The sequence below is a fragment of the Peromyscus californicus genome, unplaced genomic scaffold (assembly GCF_007827085.1).
Source record: "Peromyscus californicus insignis strain IS unplaced genomic scaffold, ASM782708v3 Scaffold_11__1_contigs__length_118956290, whole genome shotgun sequence".
Taxonomy (NCBI): domain Eukaryota; kingdom Metazoa; phylum Chordata; class Mammalia; order Rodentia; family Cricetidae; genus Peromyscus; species Peromyscus californicus.
The window spans coordinates 70,604,180-70,623,962 of record NW_026294402.1 but is presented as its reverse complement, the minus strand read 5'-3'; the positions used below and the strand labels follow the sequence as shown (position 1 = coordinate 70,623,962).

The following is a 19,783-nucleotide window of genomic DNA, read 5'->3' as shown; positions in this document are numbered from 1 at the left end:
GGTTTAATAAAAGGGGGATAAAGAAATAAATAGTCACAAAAGAAGAAAGCAGGAAAAGGTGATTAAAAGACAGGGGGGAACAGTTTTCTAAATTCACCCAGATAATAGTGTCTCTGCAGTGAATAATGAGGAAGGAAAAAAAGAGAAAATCATGTAAATCATTGATTTGAAATAATGAAGTTCATGAGTGAAAATGTTTGCTGCATTCTTAGACTACAGGACACACAATTCTGGAAATTTAGGATCCTGGAGGCAAACAGAAGATTCTACAAGCTTCTAGGAATCAAAAAGAAAAACAAACATATTGGGCAAGAATTATAAAAAATCAAAATAGCTTTATACTAGTATCCAACCATATCACCAAATATTAAATAAAATGAAAGTGCTTCCATACATGGATATATAAAAATCTTAAAAGGTTTTTCAGTAATTTTTGACAAGTTATTCTTGTTTACTTGAACAAGAAAGCCAGCCAGCAATACTCATGGTAATGTGTTCTCTCATTGCAAGCCCAGGTTTAGTCATGGGATCTCAATGAACTCATGAAGCTCGCACACTGAGATAATTTACAATTCAGAGAATTATGAAAATAACAGTTATCAAACTCATGAGTTACACTCATGAGATAGTATGCAAACACCAGTAATCTCATCTTGCCTAACATATTTAATGAGTGAAACAATGCCTCATTTTTAGAAATACTTTCCACAATTAATTTTATGGAAGCCAAGAACCCAAAGTTCTATCAAATTCAGAACAAAGAAGAGATAATGCCTACAGTTCTTTAAAAGCTTAAAGGCAATTCATATTGTGGATGGAACGAAGGAACAGGATGACTGAAGGGACAGAATCCCTCTGATTTCCAAGGCACGTGAGGAAAAAACTTAGCTGGGCAAAGCTGGCTCCTCTCCCACTCTGCACATCAACTTGCAAATGACTCAATGGCAAATAACTAAATAACTTAACTGGTGTTGACTGACCACCTATTGAGTCTAAAGTGTTCACACTGAAGCCATGAGAGGAGAGCGACTTACATTGTCAAGAATACACTCTATAGACACTATTTTTGAACTAAATACTAATCCACATTGTTTAGGGCTCATGGGAGATATGGTTCTATTTTTCCATCTCTCTCTGTCTGAGGCTTGGATTATGTCCAGTTTCCACCAACCCATTTTTTCCTTCTAGAATGCCAATTATAGCTTTTATTTTGTTCAGGGGGAAAGCAACAGATAAAGGAAATTTGCAACACTTGAAAATCACATCAATGGCAAGGGACTAAGAAAGGAATTTTCTGTCAGAAACAATTTAGGGGAAGGAGTTACAAACACTTTTCAATTTAAATATAAAGCCAGAGTGGGAGATGGACCTGAAGTTAAACAGCTCTAGTTTAGAACTTTGAAAAACAGGCATATAATCAATACCACCATGGGTATGTTTTCAATATGTTTTGATTTGGCATAATGAAGTATTGGCTTTCTTCTTTCTTAAATATTAAATGAAATTATGACCATATAAATGTGTATCTAAGCATGAGCCACATGGCTTAATTTCTCCAAACAAAGCAATGTAATTAGCAAGTTGGTGAAGTGGAAATATATAAAAGATTAAAACATCCGAAAAATGAACAAATAATTTAATTGTAGGTAGTATTCAACAAGAGTTCAAAAAATCACCATACCAGAAATTAAAACTGCAAATGCATTGTATTATTAATACTATATAAAAAAATCAATAAGTACAGTTCAAAATTATCTCAAAAGTCGCTGTTACCTCATTTGTGCAGTAGCAGAGTTTGCACTACTAAGTGTGAACCAAACCTTATAACATCTATTTTAAATGTTCATTGTTTATTTATATGTGTGTATAAATATTCTTAAGAACAAGCTATGTTTAAAAGTAAAATTCAGTAAAGAAAAGCTTTCCTCCATCACTCAAGAGAAACTCACATTTGGAAGTAAACACTGTCTACCCCACCGCCAGCAGCATCATGGGACTTGACAAGGCCTGATTGAGTTAACACCTGACCCTCGTCAAACACATATTAATAAAATTAAATGTAAAGTCGATTTCATTGACAAACCACCCAGGGTACAGTAAAAACTCTCCTGGCCACTAGATAGAGTCTTGGGCACTTTGAAGTTTTAAAATAAACATTTATACCTTCATAAAATACAATGAATTGAGCAAAAAAGAGAGGCACAGACAGGCTTGATTTCACTCAAAATCATCTGTCTTTTAATGCTATTTCATTAAATAGTGCTTTAACACTTCTGGGGGTATTTTTCAGATGTGGAGCCTCTTCAAGTCTTTCGTATCTTTTTGAAACATCCTCTTGGACCTATTATTACCATAGAGGAACTTCTCTCACATTAGTGCCATGGGGAGCCAACTGCCACACCCATGTAGCACATTAAAGCAAGCAAGAAACAATATAACCCATCTCTTTTCATGGTGGTTGTGTTTTATAATTTCACCCAACCTCAACTTAAAAAAAAAATCTTTAACAAAAAGTATATAGAGAAACATAAATATATTTTGATAATATATTTTAAATAATTGATTATATTCTTCATCTCAGTTAGACGGTGGTTGTATTGGACTATCTAGACAAAGAAAACGTAAGGGAGTAGAAAAACAACAGAACTATTGGTCATGTGATTCACACCAAACAGAACAACAAAACACTCCAAACTTCAACTCCCTACATACACACAGACACACAGGCAGGCTCACTTGGCTCACAGGCTCACACATACGCTAAATGCATCCTGCTTTGCTGTGCTGTGGGGCACTTTCAGGTCCTAAGGGACATCCACACCTAAACAACACACACATAAAGTACATGCTGGCATCTTTATCTGTGCCAAAGTATGTTGCTTTTAGGACTGTAAAGAGAGCTGAGGAATATATTGTTGAAATTCATGGAGTGATGCTTTTTAATAGAACCTTTTCTTGTATTTTTTGGTTGTGAGCCTAGCCTTGAACGGCTGAGCCATCTCTCCAGTCCATAGAGCTTTTTCTTAATGAGACAAATGACTCAGAGATATGAATGACTTGAAGAAGGTCCAGATCTGAAAAATAACCCTGAAGTATTTAAAGCAATATTTAATGAAATAGCGTTAAAAGACAGATGGTTTGGGACCAAATCAGGCCTGTCCGTGCCTCTGTCTTCTTAAATGCAGCAAAATACACAGATGTTAAGCATACAATTTGATGAATTTGAACAAATGAATACAATCATGATAGAGAAATACCAATCAAGACAGAATTTGCCTCTCCTCAGCAATGTTTGGGAGACGCAGTTCCATTCATGCACTGGAGCCTATTCATTCTTTCTCGGTGCTTTTACTCCATTTTGTGAATACACCAAACCCCTCCACGCTGTATAAGCCTATTAATAGATCTGTACTCATATCAAGCTGGAAGCTGAGATGGATTAATCTGTGATTCACATTCTAGTTGAAATCTTTTTGTAAGCACAGGCTTGTTATGTCTCTTGAATGATGCCTAAATCTAAAGAACTTCTAATAGACACACTATTTCATTTGGGGGGGAGGGGCAGGGATGCCAAACACTGTCCCAAAACAATCAAACCATGTCACAGTCCTGCTAGCAATCAGCAAGAGTGCCACTCATGGGACTAACGTTGGTGTTGTCATTCTGATTAAAGTTTGCTATTCTAATCTATATCACTAGAAATTGTACTCCGCTGCCATTGACTATTGAATACTTTCTCATATTTTTGTCAATCATACAGCTATTTAAGTAACAGTTCCATTTTTGTTTCTATATTATTGGAAACGCTTATAGAATTAACATACGTTTTAATTTTACTTTTCATTTTATTTCTTTGTGTGTGGTGTATTGTGTGTGCATATTCCTGGGCATGTGTGTACATGTGCGTACAGGTGTGTGGAGGCCAGAGGTGAACATCTAGTGTTTTCCTCAATTGCTCTTCACCTGTTTATGGAAAGGATCGCTCAGTGACCTAGGAATTGACCTTTCTGCCATACTGTCTGGCCAGCTAGCTCCTGCATCCTCTTGTCTCTGCCTCCCTAGTGTGGGATTGCAGGTGAGTGCTGTTGCTCCTGGCTTGTTACAAAGGCGCTGGAGAGCAAAGTCAATGCCCCGTGCATGTGCAGCAACATTTTACCAATGAAGCCATCTCCCCAATCTACTTTTTGTTTTCTTAGTGATAATTTATGACCAGAAAATCTTCATTATGATGAAGCCCAATGATCTATTTTTAAATGGTTATTTCATTCTGAATCATGAAGCCAATTTTGTGTTTTTATTTAAGAGGTGTGATGCTTTGAGCATTCCATTTAGTACTCTAATCTATCTCTAAGCAACATACACATACAGTGGGAAGTAATGGTTGAAGTGCATTTCTTTCTCTGTATGCTTGTCCAGCTGTTTCAGCATCATTTGTTGAGAACATCTTCTTTGATGCATGCAAGTTCCTTTCCTTCTGAACCATTATAATTCTGTCAGGTTATTTCGGAACTCCATGCTGCTTTATTGCTGCATCTGTCTATTCTTTTTTTTTCTGCTGTCTTGATTATTGTGATTTTATTCTAAATTCTGAAAATAGATGAGAAAAGTCTTCTAACATTTTCAAGACTATTTTGATATTCTAGATTGCTCACATTCCCACAGACCAATTAGGAGCAGTTTATTAATTTACATCTCTTTGAAGCCTTTGAATATTTCGATTTTGATCTTGACTCTATAAATGAACTCAACAAGTCTTCATTTTCACTATTCTTTATAATTCTTACAACTTTTATTCTTCCTTTTACTGATTTTATGGACTCTCTTGGGAAACTTTATACATACTTACATTATCCAAAATTTAAATGTTTTACTTCCTTTTTAATAGTTATGCCTTTTATTTCTTTTGGGTCATTTTCTGGCTTAGATTACCAGTACAATATTGAGTAGACAGTGTTTATAGTTAGCCTTGTTTTCTTTCTTATCTTATAAGGAAATCACTCAATATTTCACCTTCTGGCTTTATTTTCTGATATAATGTATCTACGGATTATATGTAAACATATATGTAAACATACGGATTATATGTAAACATGCTTGTATATTTACTTAATATACTAAAATTTTGAATTTATTGTTTTTAATTCTCGTTCCCTCTCTGTCTCTCCCTCTGAGTGTGTGTGTGTGTGTGTGTGTGTGTGTGTGTGTGTGTGTGTGTGATGAGTAAAGGCAAAGGTGCCATGGAGGCCAGGATCCCCTGAAGCTGGAGCTACAAGGTGTTGTGAGCAGCCTGACAGAGGTGCTGGAACTGTATTCCCTGCAAGAGTGTCACGTTTCCTTAACCATTGCGCCAACCTTCCACCCCGCAAATTCTTGAGCTTTTATTATGTTATAGTTCTTATTTTCTTACTTTGAAGAATCTCTGTTTTCACTCATATAAAATAAATATGTCTATTCTAACCATATTTTGATATTGAAATGCTGGCTTGACTTAATTCATTATTTTAAAGATTCTGTTTGTCATCTGTTTTTCATCGTGTGAGAGGAGGAGGCGGCGGCCGTCACTTGAGTCATTGTCTTACCGACTATAGTATATGTTTTCCTCTGACTGCTTTCAATAATTTTCTTTATCTGTGGTTTTTAACAGCTTAACTTGATGTGACTAGGTATATCGCCTTAGAGTAGATTTCTATTGATTTGGTTATGACTATGCCATGTTTTCTTTCATTTAGACATTGTGTGAGTCTGTATAGTTGCATTCTTTAAAGGATGTCGAATTCTGTTTAAGTTGAGAATTAAATGCCTTGTGGTTCTCAATTCTCTCAGAATGTTTTTATAATTATAATTTCTTAGGATTAATCTACTTCATTCAATTCATTGTTAGTTCTAGGACATGATCCTACCTTAGCCATCCTTTCTCCCAAGAGGTCACTTTTCTGAGATTCTAACTGAACGTAAAGTAGTCATCAAAGTTTCTCCACTCTGCCCGAGTAACAACATCCAGTTGGGCCTCCCGGCTGACCCTCACCTGGGTCAAGGAATGAGCTGGAGAGGCTCAAGATGTATCATCTGACCTCATTCGTGCTGCCACGGGCCTTGGCCCAGGTCGCGCACAGGACGTTTCAATGGCCAAAGCCTCCATAACAGTGCAGTGGCAGCCACCTATAAATGTGTGAAGTCCATGACTGACCATGCAGTTCGGACTTTGATGTGGACAGAACTCATCCAAGTACTGGGCATAGTCCTGAGCTACCTCTTTCAGGACCCTGCCACCATCAACTATCCGTTTAAGAAGGGCCCACTGAGTCCCTGCTTCCATGGGGGAACATGCCTTGTGCCGCTACCCATCTCGAGAGGAATGCTACATTGCCTGTAAACTCTGTCTGTCCTGTACAAGCCATCAACGTCAAGGCTGAGCCAAAGCCGATGGCATTCGCCAGACTACCTGCTACGACATCGACATGACCAAGTGTATCTACTGTGGTTTCTACTAGAAGGCCTGCCTTGTTGATGCCATTGGAGGGCCCCAACTTTGAGTTCTCCACCGAGACACATGAGGAGTTGCTGTATAACAAGGAGAAGGGGCTGAAGAATGGGGACAAATGGGAGGCCGAGATCTCCGTCAGCATTCAGGCTGACTACCTGCACCAGTGACCTGGCACCTTGGCTCAGTCCTATGGCCCCCACTGCCCATAAAGAAGCCATGATTTCCATCACCACCACCCCTCCCCAAAAAAAGAACATCCAGTTTGGGAGCTGAGCTTCTTAGGAAAGTGGCCCCATTCACTGGGTGTTAGTTTCGATGTTTTTGTTGTTATTATTTAACACAGGTTCCCACTGTGTATCCCATGATGTCAGGATCTACTGGCAATCCTTGAAGCTCTGCCTTCTAAGTACTAGCTTGGCCTTGCCAACATTGAATGTGTAAGTCTAGAATTAGTCCATTACAGCTGAAAGAGCAAATCACCCATTTATATAAACTTTAAATATAAAAGCTAAAATAATGTAAACTAGCTAGAAGTACTGTTTCCCACGCTCATTCTTTGCTGTAAAACTGAAAAGAATTTAATTTCTTGCTTATACCAGGCACAGAATCTTGACAATAAGCATCACTAAATCCACTCCTTGGCCATAGATAACAGAGTCTTAGGAAAATTTTAAAGCAAACATTAAAATAATGAAAATGTAGTAGGCCCTCCCAATTTTCTTTCCCCGAAGGCAAATAAAAAAAAAATTTGAGGTTGGGCCTGTCAGTGTAGAGTACTTGTGCTGCATGTGTGAGGGCCTGATTTTGACTATACTAACATTATAAAAATAAAATGACTAAAATAAACTAACAAGTAAAGACAAATTTGCATTGCTTCATTATACTGTGTAAAGATATGTTTATTTCTCTTCAATATTACTAAATAAAATATTTAATTTTTTTTTAATTTGTGTGTGCACATTTGTGTGTGTGTGTGTGTTTGTGTGTGTGTTACATGTAGAGGCAGAACAATTCGTGGTAAGCAATTCTCTTCTTCTACCCTGTAGGTTCTGGAAATCAAACCCAGGTCATCTTAAAGTCTTGAAGGCAGGTGCCTTTACTCACTGGGCCATCTTATTGGCAGCCCAAGGTATGTATTTTTGTTTGTTTATGACACAGTGTCTCATGCATCACACACTGTCTTTGAACTTGGTATGTAGCTGAGAATAACCTTGAACTTCTGATTCTCCTGCCTCCACCAGCTGTGCACACCACAGCAGTTTATGTGTTGCTGAGGACCAAAGTCAGGGCTTCATGTGGGCTGTGTAAGCACTTAACTGGTGGATCTTCACCCTCAGCCCAAGATAAATTATTTATAGGTAAATAATTAAATCTTAAAGTATACTGGCTCTCTTATTCCGCTGCTTGGAAGAAACATAAAATTTTTTCAAATAGTTTCTTTTAAATATTTAACCCTTGTAAAACTAGATAAACTAAACTACTCTTTTTTTTTTTTTGGTTTTTCGAGACAGGGTTTCTCTGTGTAGCTTTGCGCCTTTCCTGGGACTCACTTGGTAGCCCAGGCTGGCCTCGAACTCACAGAGATCCGCCTGGCTCTGCCTCCCGAGTGCTGGGATTAAAGGCGTGCGCCACCACCGCCCGGCCTAAACTACTCTTTAAGTCAGTAAATTTAACCAACTAAATTACTAACAGTTTATCTCTATATTGTCTATTGGAGTTAAATCTTGAAATTCTTGCATGGTGTATCAATCATTTAATTTGCTTGTACTTTTCTTTTGGCCCCCAATTCAGAGTTACATTGTCTTCTGAATTAACTGAATTCTTAGAAGCTGGATTTCACGAGGATTAGGCTACCTTTATTTCTAAAGAGGTAGATGATCAGTAAACACAAACATTCAGGAAAAGATTAAGCTAAGATAAGGTCTATAATAAACAAGTTGCTAATTTGAAACAAAAACACTGATAGATTTGTTAGAGAGTATTTCTGTTAGTACGCCAGTGTTAATAACTGAACGTCAGAAGTAAACCTAGGTCTAATTTCTACTTTGCAGAGGTTTTAGTCTTAGAAAAACTTAACAGTTAGGCAATTTATAAAGCAAGGTTTTGTGTAAATATTTCATTCAACATTCTGGAAGAACTTCATTCTCATTCCGAAACTTTTTATCTGGTATGATATCCTTTTCAGATACAACCTTTGACACCACCCAGTGTTCCCTTACTAAATACACAGTGAATAAACGAAGAAGGCTTTTCCAAAATTCCTGAGCCGAGAAGTCAGATGGAGGGCTGCCTGATCCAATGTGTATGCTCTTGCTACATGTCCTTAAAAAAAAAAAAACCAAAAAAAAAAAAAAAACAGAATAATAAATTATCTAAGTAATTTTAAATTTTAAACGGTGAAATTTTAATTAAAAAGAAATTTTCTTAAGTTATAATTTGTTATCATGGTTTCCCAAGATAAGTCAGCTTCGACTGCACGCATGTTTGTGAACAGCGCATGCGCTGAGGAAACTCCAGCCTGTGACTGTTTCTATTAACCTGCCTTTTTAGTTTGGAGGCATTGCTTCACGTTTAATGTGCTTCCTGCCCACCCTCTGGATAAAACTTTGGATTATTTATCTTAACACAGCATGGGCATAAATGCTGATTATTCTGTCTTCTAGGTTGAGTTGTTTCTCCCAATAAGAAGATTTTAGACTCCTAAGAAAGAATATGGGTTTGGAGATGGCCCGCTCATGACTCCTGGTCTCCTGTGCCAACTGTGAGACCGCCATTAGACTCCGTCTCAGTCAGAATTGGTTAATCAAATGGAAAAAGTGCCAACAATAGTTTCCTGGTACATCAGGAAAATAAAATTTTAAGAAAAAAATGCAATTATTATAGGAAAGATGTCATATTATGAAAGTATACAGTTTTGTAATTGGACTATGGGTCTTTGATACATTTTGATGGTATATATATGAGCTAGAATTTATTTTAATTTTTAATGGACCTTTTACTTGAGCAGGACCTCCAAAACAGGTCACAGCAAACCATTAAAATTTAATGTGTATTTAATAAATAGAAAGCCAATATTCTTTGCTTTTTTCCATATACATTCTGCAAGTTTCCTTTCTTGATCCTTTAAATCTAGTATCTTTAATTTTTGCCACAGTTCTCTTGAATGCCCACAAAATAGTCCTTAAGAGTTTGTATAAATGAAATAGTCAAAGAAATACTTATGTAGACAAAAAGTATTAATGGTGATCAACACCAACCAAATATTTTCTAAAAGACTTAAATGTTTATCTAAAATGTGCACTTTGAAATATTGACTTTGTCACATTTAATTCAAGTTTTTTTCAAAGGCAAAAATGACACCTTGTATATATATCACATAGCTTCAGTATAATTCACCATGTACATGACTGTCAGTTGTATTTATTATTTCCTATACACATGAAAACCCATAAACAAATTCTATTCTGCAAGTTATTTGCAGCATAGTAAAATTTTAAATCCCCCAGAGGACATTCACCAAATTTTATGGCTAATATCTTTACACTGCACTTGCACATAATAAGAAACAGAGCTGTCATATTTCGTTCAACGGACTTTTATAATGAGATTTATATTTTTGCCAAGAAGTCTGAGTTTCACAACAGATATGCTGAGACAATAGAAGACAAACACGAAACTTTATGCACATTCCAAGGTAGGATTTTTCCATACAATTTACTTGCTATCTCCAAGTAAATAGTGAAAATTCACCTAAACTTTAACGTGAGTTTGTGGAACAATTCTTATAAGACAATTATGCTGTGAATGGTTTGATGTAAGAAGCTCATTAGAAGGTAGATTGTATTAATGAATTGGAGAGATATTAATTTGCATCAATTCCCTTACTGTGAAATGTCTACTACTATTTTACCGTGGCTTTTATTACTATGCAAGTTCTTGAGTAATAACAACTATTGATTTTACTATTACTTACAAAGTCACTTAGGTTCATCTTGGTTAAATATGAGGTTAAACTACCATAAAAATATTACAGGAATCCTTCCCAGGGAACATAGAGAAGCAAGAATTGATTCCTTTCATGCAAGGGACAAGACTATGGTACTCTGCCCTCTGTGGTATGGAAGTTATGCTCTGCCCCTCTGGACTCCATTTAACAAATTCACCCTGTCAGTCTTCTTGGAAAACATATTAAACCATTAGGCAGCTGTTTTACTCTTCGTTTGTATATTGATACAGAGTAAGCTGCCTAGGACAAGAACACCGAATCCAGTTCTCACTGACGTTCACCCTTACTCATTGTCTCTTGCTAAGAGAATCAGAGGTAGTAGTGGTGTCCCATAAAACAGTTTCAGAATTCATGGAGCATTGGAATTCTATGGGAAAAAGCAAGGGATATTTTGAAATATAAGTCTCTCTCAGTGAAGAATTGTCTTGGGCCTCACACAGCCTTTGGATGTCTCAGCAGATTAAACCCCATAAATATAAATTGCTCAGACTTCAGCCTTCAATAGCAATAAAGAGATTTTTATGGAAGCTAACCTGGAAGTTCAACAGAAAAAGAAACACTGAAGTGAAGCAAAGGCATTGTCTTTGGTTTTCAGTTACTTTCTCCTCCCTATTTTCAATGAACAGTTTAAATTCTGTACGTTGACAATAAGTAACTTAAAAAGGACTTCAGCTATTGATCTGGTCATTCTTACTTGCTGGTGGGTTATTTTTATTTTATGGTCCTGATTACATCATTAGAGAGAAAATGTCACTCAAAACAGTTTAGACCAGACAGTAGCCTGGGGGCTGGGGATGGCATTGTTTACACCCTCATTTCGGAAACTCTACTGCTCACGCATCTCTTTAGTAGCAGCTCAGCTCCTTTGGCATTTATCTCTTTTCATTAAACTTGCATGATGCACACTAATTGCTCACTTCTTTCTGTTACCATGTGTAACTGACTCAATTTGTGCTTATTTATTTTCATGTCAATTATATATTCAAATATTTGTGACTGCTCTTTTTTTTAATCCTTATTTAAATACATGGTAACTTCATATTTATGGAGCATAAGTGCAGTGCTGTAATACATGGGTACCTGTGTACAATAAATCACATAACAATAAACAGGATATTTTACATGATTTTTCCCTTTGCAATAAGAACAGGAGCTAGAAGCTTATTAAGTAGGAGAGAGACCCCAATGTCCTTGGTGGAGGTCAGGAATGCCAGAAGACAGGTCTGTTTCCTGTTTCTTTGTTATCTGGCTGATAACTGCCTAGAGGCCATACGTCACTACAGGACTGAGACTGAGAGGTGGCACATGGACACCTGGCTATTTCACATGGTCTCACCCTCTCATTCCCTTCCCAATACCTCCCCCCAGTCTGCCTTAAATCCTTTAAAAGTCTCCCAAACTTGCAGCTGCATGGTTCCGTATTTCCTGGGACTCCTGGGTACAGTTCTTCTCTCTCCCTCCTATACTTCTACCTATGGATCTATAATAAACTTCTCCCTAATGCTCACCCTCTGTGGCCTGAGAATTTCATTCTTCAAATTTGTGAGACAAGAACCCCAAAGGCATTGGCTAGGGTTGGCTTTGGTAGCCCTTGAGTTTTCTGGGACCTAGCTCCCTACAATGAGAAAAGCTCTGTCTTTCCCAGTCATGTCCCAGGATTCCCATGTCACTTAGACATTTGGATGTTTATGTAAGGGACAGTAGATTCCTTGTATTGACTGTCCATTTTTATAAGGTTTCTATTTTTTTTTGTAAAGTGTGTGTGGGCGCGCGCGTGCGCGCGCCCACACACACACACACACACACACACACACACACACACACTCATGTAGAGGTCAGAGGACAACTTTGTGGAGCCCGTTCTCTCCTTCCACCATGTGGGTCCCAGATGGAACTAAAGTTATAAGGCATAACAGCAAGCACCCTTACATGCTGAGCCACCTCCCCAGCCCAATGGTAGGTTTCTAAGGAAATAAATATTGAAACTACATCTTAATATCCTAAAAGTAAAACATCACTTCAAAATTTCCCAATGGATTCCCTGGTAAATCGCAGGGCTTCTGTGTTTTTCATCTGGACCAGAGCACTCTCAGAGAAAGAACTGTTATTTATATACCAGTTAATTTGGATAAGGATGATAAATGCTTCTAACATAAATAGTTAGAATTTTATGAAATTATTTTTTTACTTTTTTAAGAACTATTTACTTTATCAAAACTACTGGTATATTTACACTTCCCTGCACGAGGTCAAAGTTTTTACTTAATCCAGAACCTTCTTTGTGTATACTTCCGTAGCATTGCCTGTAAAATGCTGTTTGTTGCCCAGTTTCCTGGAAGACCACCGGAATAGAAGAATAAACACCTGCAAACATCTGGCTGACTCCTAGTTTCTGGTTGACCAATTGCTGTGACTTTGTTATAATCACTCAGTCGCCAAGAGAATGCAAATTTGTAAACAAAACGAAAACACTACAACCCAGCTCCTGCAGTTTATTTCCTGTTTTCTCTTAGCAACAGCACCCACAGTGTAGTTGATTGGCACACCACACATAATTCAATATAGTCATACTGCTCATAAACCAAATTAGATTCAGCTACCAGAGAGTAAATGGCATCACAATAAGAAAAAGGGAGTGCCTGTTTATTTGGTTTGCTTCTGTGGCATCAGTATTGAAAACGGATGCTCCCTGATGTACTCATGGTTAAGACTCATCAGCTTGCCTGGATCCTCAGCCAGGTAAGCTTTTCTCAGTTCTGGATTGGTGGTACACACTTTAATCGCAGCCCTCGGGAAGCAAAAGAAAGCAAGCCTCTTGAATTTGAGTCCATCATGTCTACATAGTAAGTTTCAGGACAACTATTTCTCTGGAGACACTCACACATGGCACAATCAGCAGACCAAGAATTTGTTGCTAGATAGATTGTAGGCTCTAGAGAAGAACCCACTACTCTTCTTCTGGTAAATGGACATATTATTAAACTGTCTCCTAATGACTTATCTTTATACCCACAGGTTAACGCATCTCTCAACCCTCACAAGGAAAACTGTATTTTCAGTTGATGGTGATTGACAAAGAGACTCCAACTGGTCAACATGTAGAGAATAAGAGATTGCAGAAGGCCCAGACCTAAATGAGATACCTAGATCGAATCACCTGCACTAAACCTCAGGGATTATTACAGAAGAGAGAAAGGAAAGAGTGTAAAAGCCAGAGGCGACAAATAACTATATGAAAACAGTGTCTTCAGGACACACAGGACAGCTGCATGTATGCACCCACAGCAGTTGTGATAGCATACACACACACACACACACACACACACACACACACACACACACACACACACACCTTGTGAGCTAAAGTCAGACCGAATCTCAGCATGTGAGGGGAAGTCAGGCACCAAGTCTGCCCCTCATAGAAGAGCTACTGGAATCCTACCACTAGCCGAGGAGCTATTGGTAGGAGAATCAGGAGAATCAGTTTTCTCTAAGAGTGTAGCTGTTTGTATGTCAACCACGGTCCAGTAGAAGGTCAAGCATTCAAGTATATATGAACAGCAGATACTGGATTTGATGTGTGAGACAGATGACAGACAGATACAGACAGAGAGAGAGAGACAGAGACAGACAGAGACAGAGAAGACACAAAGTTAGATGGGTAAAGAAGGAGGCATGGATCCTGGAAGATTTGGGTGAGGAGTGAATATGACTAAAACACATTATACAAAATTATCAAAGAATACACACACACACACACACACACACACACACACACAGAGAGAGAGTTATATTCCTTTTCTTTCCAACCATTAAACGAAAGATACATGATTAGGCCATCTTTTAAGTCCACCTAGACATACAGAGTCCCTTCAAATTGTACCCCAAAAAGGCAGTAACTGCTTGAACATGTCAGTAGCAGAATAAACATCACCTGTATATCCACTTCACCTCAAACCCAAATGTGTGTCAGTAACCTGACTGTATTCTAGATGATACCCAGCTGCATGCCCCATGCAATAACTCAAATATTTTAATATAGTGATTATCACCACTGTATTTTCCCTAAGTTAAATGGTAAATGATTTATCCATTCAATCTGTATTTATCATGATATTGCTGAATGTAAGGCATGTTTCTGGGGACTGGGATGACAGCAATAAATACAATGAGCCTATCTTTATGGGATTCATATTCCACTGTAGACAACTGTATTTCAATGGTTAATAGTTGATGAGTACAGATGTTGTGTTTTGACTAGCGCCAGCCTCTGTGTATATGTACATGCACACATATACACACACATACAGAGGTATGCAAAGGCATAAGGAGTAATATGAGTGCTATTTCAGGTAAGGTGATCAAGGAAGAACTCTGAGGTAATGTGATCTAATCAGAACACTGCTTACTCAATACAGATGGCAGGTACATAGGTCCCAAGAAGGGGAGTGGTTGGCTTCTTGAAGAATATCTCAGTAAGCACACTTGGAGCTGTGGTCCATCAGCAGAGTTGAGAGAAAAGATAAGAGTGCTACCCAAAATCTAGATCACTTGCAAAACACGGTAAGGAGTTTGGAGGATTTCATATTTTTCATGATCAAATGTTCTTAAACCAATTAATTGATTTTGAACAGACTCACAGTCTGCATTCACTCCTTATTAACCTGTGCTTTCTCTACACCTATTTTAAACCATGGGAACCAAAAGTAAGTGAAAATAATCTCAAATCTCTCTTTGAAACCAGGAGAACAGAACTATTTCCATCTATTCTTGACAATCTACTCATTCACAAGGCCTACATTCAAATTACATTTCTGGTGAAATATGTCTCTTCTTGAATGTGTAGTCAAACTTTCAAACCTTTTGCATACATGTTATTTGTCAAGGTCTCTTAGGGCTCTATTTTTATTTTGAACTGGAGCAGAACTTTGGATTTATCTTTAAAAGTCAATTATTCTTTCTGAATGATTGGGATTCAAATGCCAGGTGTCATCTGCTAGCCTGGATCAAGCTAGAAATATAATCATATATTATTACATGTTATATATAAGTATATTGTATAATATGTGTTATACACTTACACACACACACACACACACACACACACACACACACACACACACACACATAATACTAAGAGAATATGTTTCAATCCCATTTCCTCATTAGTTGTATAATACTTACTGGCTTGTCCAAACTGCAAATTCCTCACAGTGAACTTGTATTATGGGGTTTGCAATGGTTTAAATAAGATACATACACAGCCATTATGAATGTATGGATCACAACAGACATCTGGAAAATCATAGTTATTCCCAGTTGTTTTAACTTCATGATAAAAGATGCACTTCTCAGGAGAAATGCCCTGTCTCTTCTTTCCATACAATCCTTACAACCAGAGCACCATGTCATGGAATTTTACTACTGTGTTTTGCTTGCTTTGTTATTTCAATGGAATAAGGAAAAGGAGCTATTTATCAGTTTGTTTGTTTTTTTTCCTTAATTTTTCTTTCCCCATCCTAAGCAGCTAAACAGGTCTTTGGGCTGTATCTTTTAGGGGATGCTTGTGTTTTATGACAGAAAACAGAAGTTGCTTGTAAAAACGAAACAAAACAAAAATCAAACAAACAAAAAACTTCTGGCATGTCTTAGGACAGATTGTGCTATATACACACATTGGGGGAGGGGGAGATGGCTAATGGTGTTAAGGGAGACTGGAAGGAACAGTAAGCAGAGCCTCCACCCTGGGAGCCCAGCAGGGTCGTTTTCTTCCTGGAGGTGGGCTGCAGTTCTGAAAGTAGTGTGGAAAGGGAAACAGTTACCACTGGGGCACCACTGGAGAGAAGGGGAGCAGAGCCACGGGACTCCAGAGGACTCCGTGGGCTTAGGGTACAGCGAGGATGACATGTTTCCTACAAAAGTCAGGAATGAACGGTCTTCTAAAAGTTGAGGCTTTTAAGAAGTACATTTCATTACAACTATATCGCAAATGCGTGACTCTGTAATAGTCTCAGTAACTCAAAGAGTAGTTGAACCTCAATTTTCCATGCATACCACCGATGACATGACCAAACCAAAAAAGCCATTTATCCTTAGGTACCAACCACTTAACAGTTTAACAGTTTAGAATCTCTTTTCAATTATATTTCTAGCTATCTTCACTGTATAGAAATGAATCCAACGCAGAAAGCATGATATATAAAATCGTGCTGTGTGAATATTAGGTGCTTGGTAAAAAGAAATCAAAATTATAAAAGGAAAGCATGCAAAAATATGTAGAATTTGCACAATACCCAAAATAAAGAAATTTGTACAGATATTTTAATAACATTCATTTATGATGATATAGATACATCTATATGCCATTTGGAAAAATAATCTAAAAACTAAAGAAATAAAATAGAAGGCATTACTTCCCATAGGCTAAACTAAAAAGGATGTTGGTTCACTGTTCTTAGACATCTTGAGATTATTTGCAAAATATCCATAAATCATTTATGTACCTCAACAATAGGTTGCATATGTCTATTATATCCTTTTGTTAAGTTTGTTAATTTACCTAACTATATATTTAGTAGACAACATCTCTACTTTATGTTCACGCCATTTGTTTTTGAGACAGGTTTTACATTGCCCAGGCTTGCCTCCTCCTTACTGTATAGCCCAGGCTTGCCTCCTCCTTACTGTGTAGCCCAGGCTTGCCTCCTCCTTAATGTGTAGCCCAGGCTTGCCTCCTCCTTAATGTGGAGCCCAGGCTTGCCTCCTACTTACTGTGGAGCCCAGGCTGAACTTGATTCTCCTTCTTTTAACACTCAAGCCCCAAGATTATAAGATTGAGCCACATGCATACCTACAAGTATTCTCTAAATATTTTTACTCAAATCAGTTCTTGACTTTGGCCTTTTGTTCACTTTTTCTTGGGGAGAAAATTATTTAGTAGTGATCTAGTCAAACCTAACCTATTAGTATAACTTTACCCTTTCTGTCAGCAGCTCATCCTTATTCCAGTGAACACTCTAACACAAGAGTGACTCATTTAAATAATAAACACCTAATTCCTCTTTAGTGGTAAGCCTGACCTATTGCACAGTCGTTTCTGTATGTGCTAGCATTTCTTTCCTGGACACACACACACACACACACACACACACACACACACACACACACACCCCAGTTCATGACTATCCTGTTGTACCCAAATGTTACACTGCATGTGCTGCAATGGCGTTGTCAGACTTTGTGACGCTGGGTAGAGTTTTACAACAGTCTACATTAAGATTTGTATCGAGTTCTCCCACTTAAGAATTATTCTAATTTCAAAAATGAATGTTTTATCAGACACACTCTGATTGCTAAAATGCCTGCTGTTATTATAGTTTGGAGTATATATACATACACTTACATGTATGTAATAACAATTAGCAACCAAAAGGCAGAAGGGGCATGAATTTGAAGGAGAGCAGGAAGGAGAGTATGGGAGGGTTTGGAGGGAGGAAAGGGAAGGGAGAAATGTTTCAATCAAATTATAATCTCAAAGATAAAAAATAAATAAATAAATATCTACTGTTAATTTATGATATCTCCTCTGCTGTCAACCAATTTGGAGTTTTACTGAATGTCATTACTTTTCTACTAAGATCACTGTGGGTAGGAGGTTAACCTATGAGCCACGCTCAGTCTGGAAAAGAGGTCTGTTTTCTGTAGAGAGTTTAAAAACAAGAGCACGAGCAATTATATTCACTCTGCTTTTTATCGTTATCATGCCTCAGAAACTCTGGACAATGTCAGTGATAAAACATCCCTTCCAGTAAAAATAAATGTGTTGGTACAAGCTCAAAAATTGCCAATTGGCACATTTTTATCATTTTTCTTTTAATAAGCATTGCATTCTGTGGAAACATACAATCCAGCACAATGACACAATGAACAGTGAAGAATTTAAGCACAATTATACCTTTTTGTAACAATCATGCTAGCCATTGTTTATATCAAATCGACCAGCAATATAAAGAAGCCAAAAATTCCAGATAATTATGAAATTATAAACAAATATAATAAAAATCTTATTATGAATTGTCTAGTGAAGTTATTTTAGTAGAATATTTTCAAATGTGAAAACTTGGGAGTTTCTAGAAGCAATTAAAAAAAATAAAGTCAGGGACTGGAGAGACAGCGCCACTATTAGAAGTACATGCTGTTTTTGCAGAGGTCCTGAGTTTGGTTCTCAGAACCCATAACATAGTGAAAATGACCATCCTACCAAAATCAACCTACAGATCCAGTGCAATCCCCACCAAAATTCCAACACAGTTCTTCACAGATCAGGAAAGGACCATTTTCAGCTTCATATGGAAACAAAAACAAAAAACAAAACAGGATAGCTAAAACAATCCTCTATAACAAAAGAACTGTTGGAGGTATCACCAAGCCCAGTTTCAAGTGGCACTGCAGAGCTATAGTGATAATAACAGCAAGGCATTGGTACAGGAACAGATACAGTGATCAACTGAGTCAAATTGAAAACCATACATGTATCCTATATTGACACCTAATTTTTTTATAAAGAAGCCTGAAATACACAATGGGGAAAAAAAGACATCTTCAACAAATAGTTCTGGTCAAACTGGATGGCTGCATGTAGAAGAATGTAAAATAGATCCAGATTCATCATCCTGCAGAAAACTCAAGTCTAAGTGGATCAAAGACCTCAACTTAAAACCAAATACACTGAACTTGATAGAAGAGAAAGTGGGGAATAGCCTTGAACTCACTGGCACAGGAAAAGACTTTCTGAACAGAACCCTGTTAGCACAGACACTGAGATCAACAATTAACAAATGGGACCTCATGAAACTGAAAATCTGTGGTACAGCAAAGTCACTGTTATTCAGATGAAGTAGCAGCCTACAGAATGGGAAAAGATTTTACCAATTACGCACCCAATAGAGGGCTAATATCCAAAATACATAAAGAACTCAAAAAACTAAATATCAAGTAAACAAGTAACCCAATTGAATAATGGGGTACAGATATAAATAGAGACTTCTCAAGAGAGGAAACTTAAATAGCTGAGAAACACTTAAAGAAATGTTGGACATCCTGAGTCACCAGAAAAATGCAAATCAAAACTACTTTGAGATTTTCATATAACACCCATCAGAATGGCAAAGATCAATAAAACAAATGACAGATGGCTCAGGCTGGTGAGGACAGGATATACATGGAACACTCATCCATTGCTGGTGGGAATGTAAACTTGTACAGCCACTATGGAAATCAGCGAGATGCTTCCT

General features: G+C 37.5%; 1 protein-coding gene and 1 pseudogene across 1 annotated transcript in view; one reads left to right on the top strand and one right to left on the bottom strand.

Moving 5' to 3' along the window:
- Positions 1 to 19,783, bottom strand: part of Bmp5 (bone morphogenetic protein 5) — a 125,608-nt gene that overhangs the window by 88,314 nt on the left and 17,511 nt on the right. The window lies entirely within an intron of this gene.
- LOC128095600 (NADH dehydrogenase [ubiquinone] iron-sulfur protein 8, mitochondrial-like) lies at positions 6,058 to 6,651 on the top strand (annotated as a pseudogene).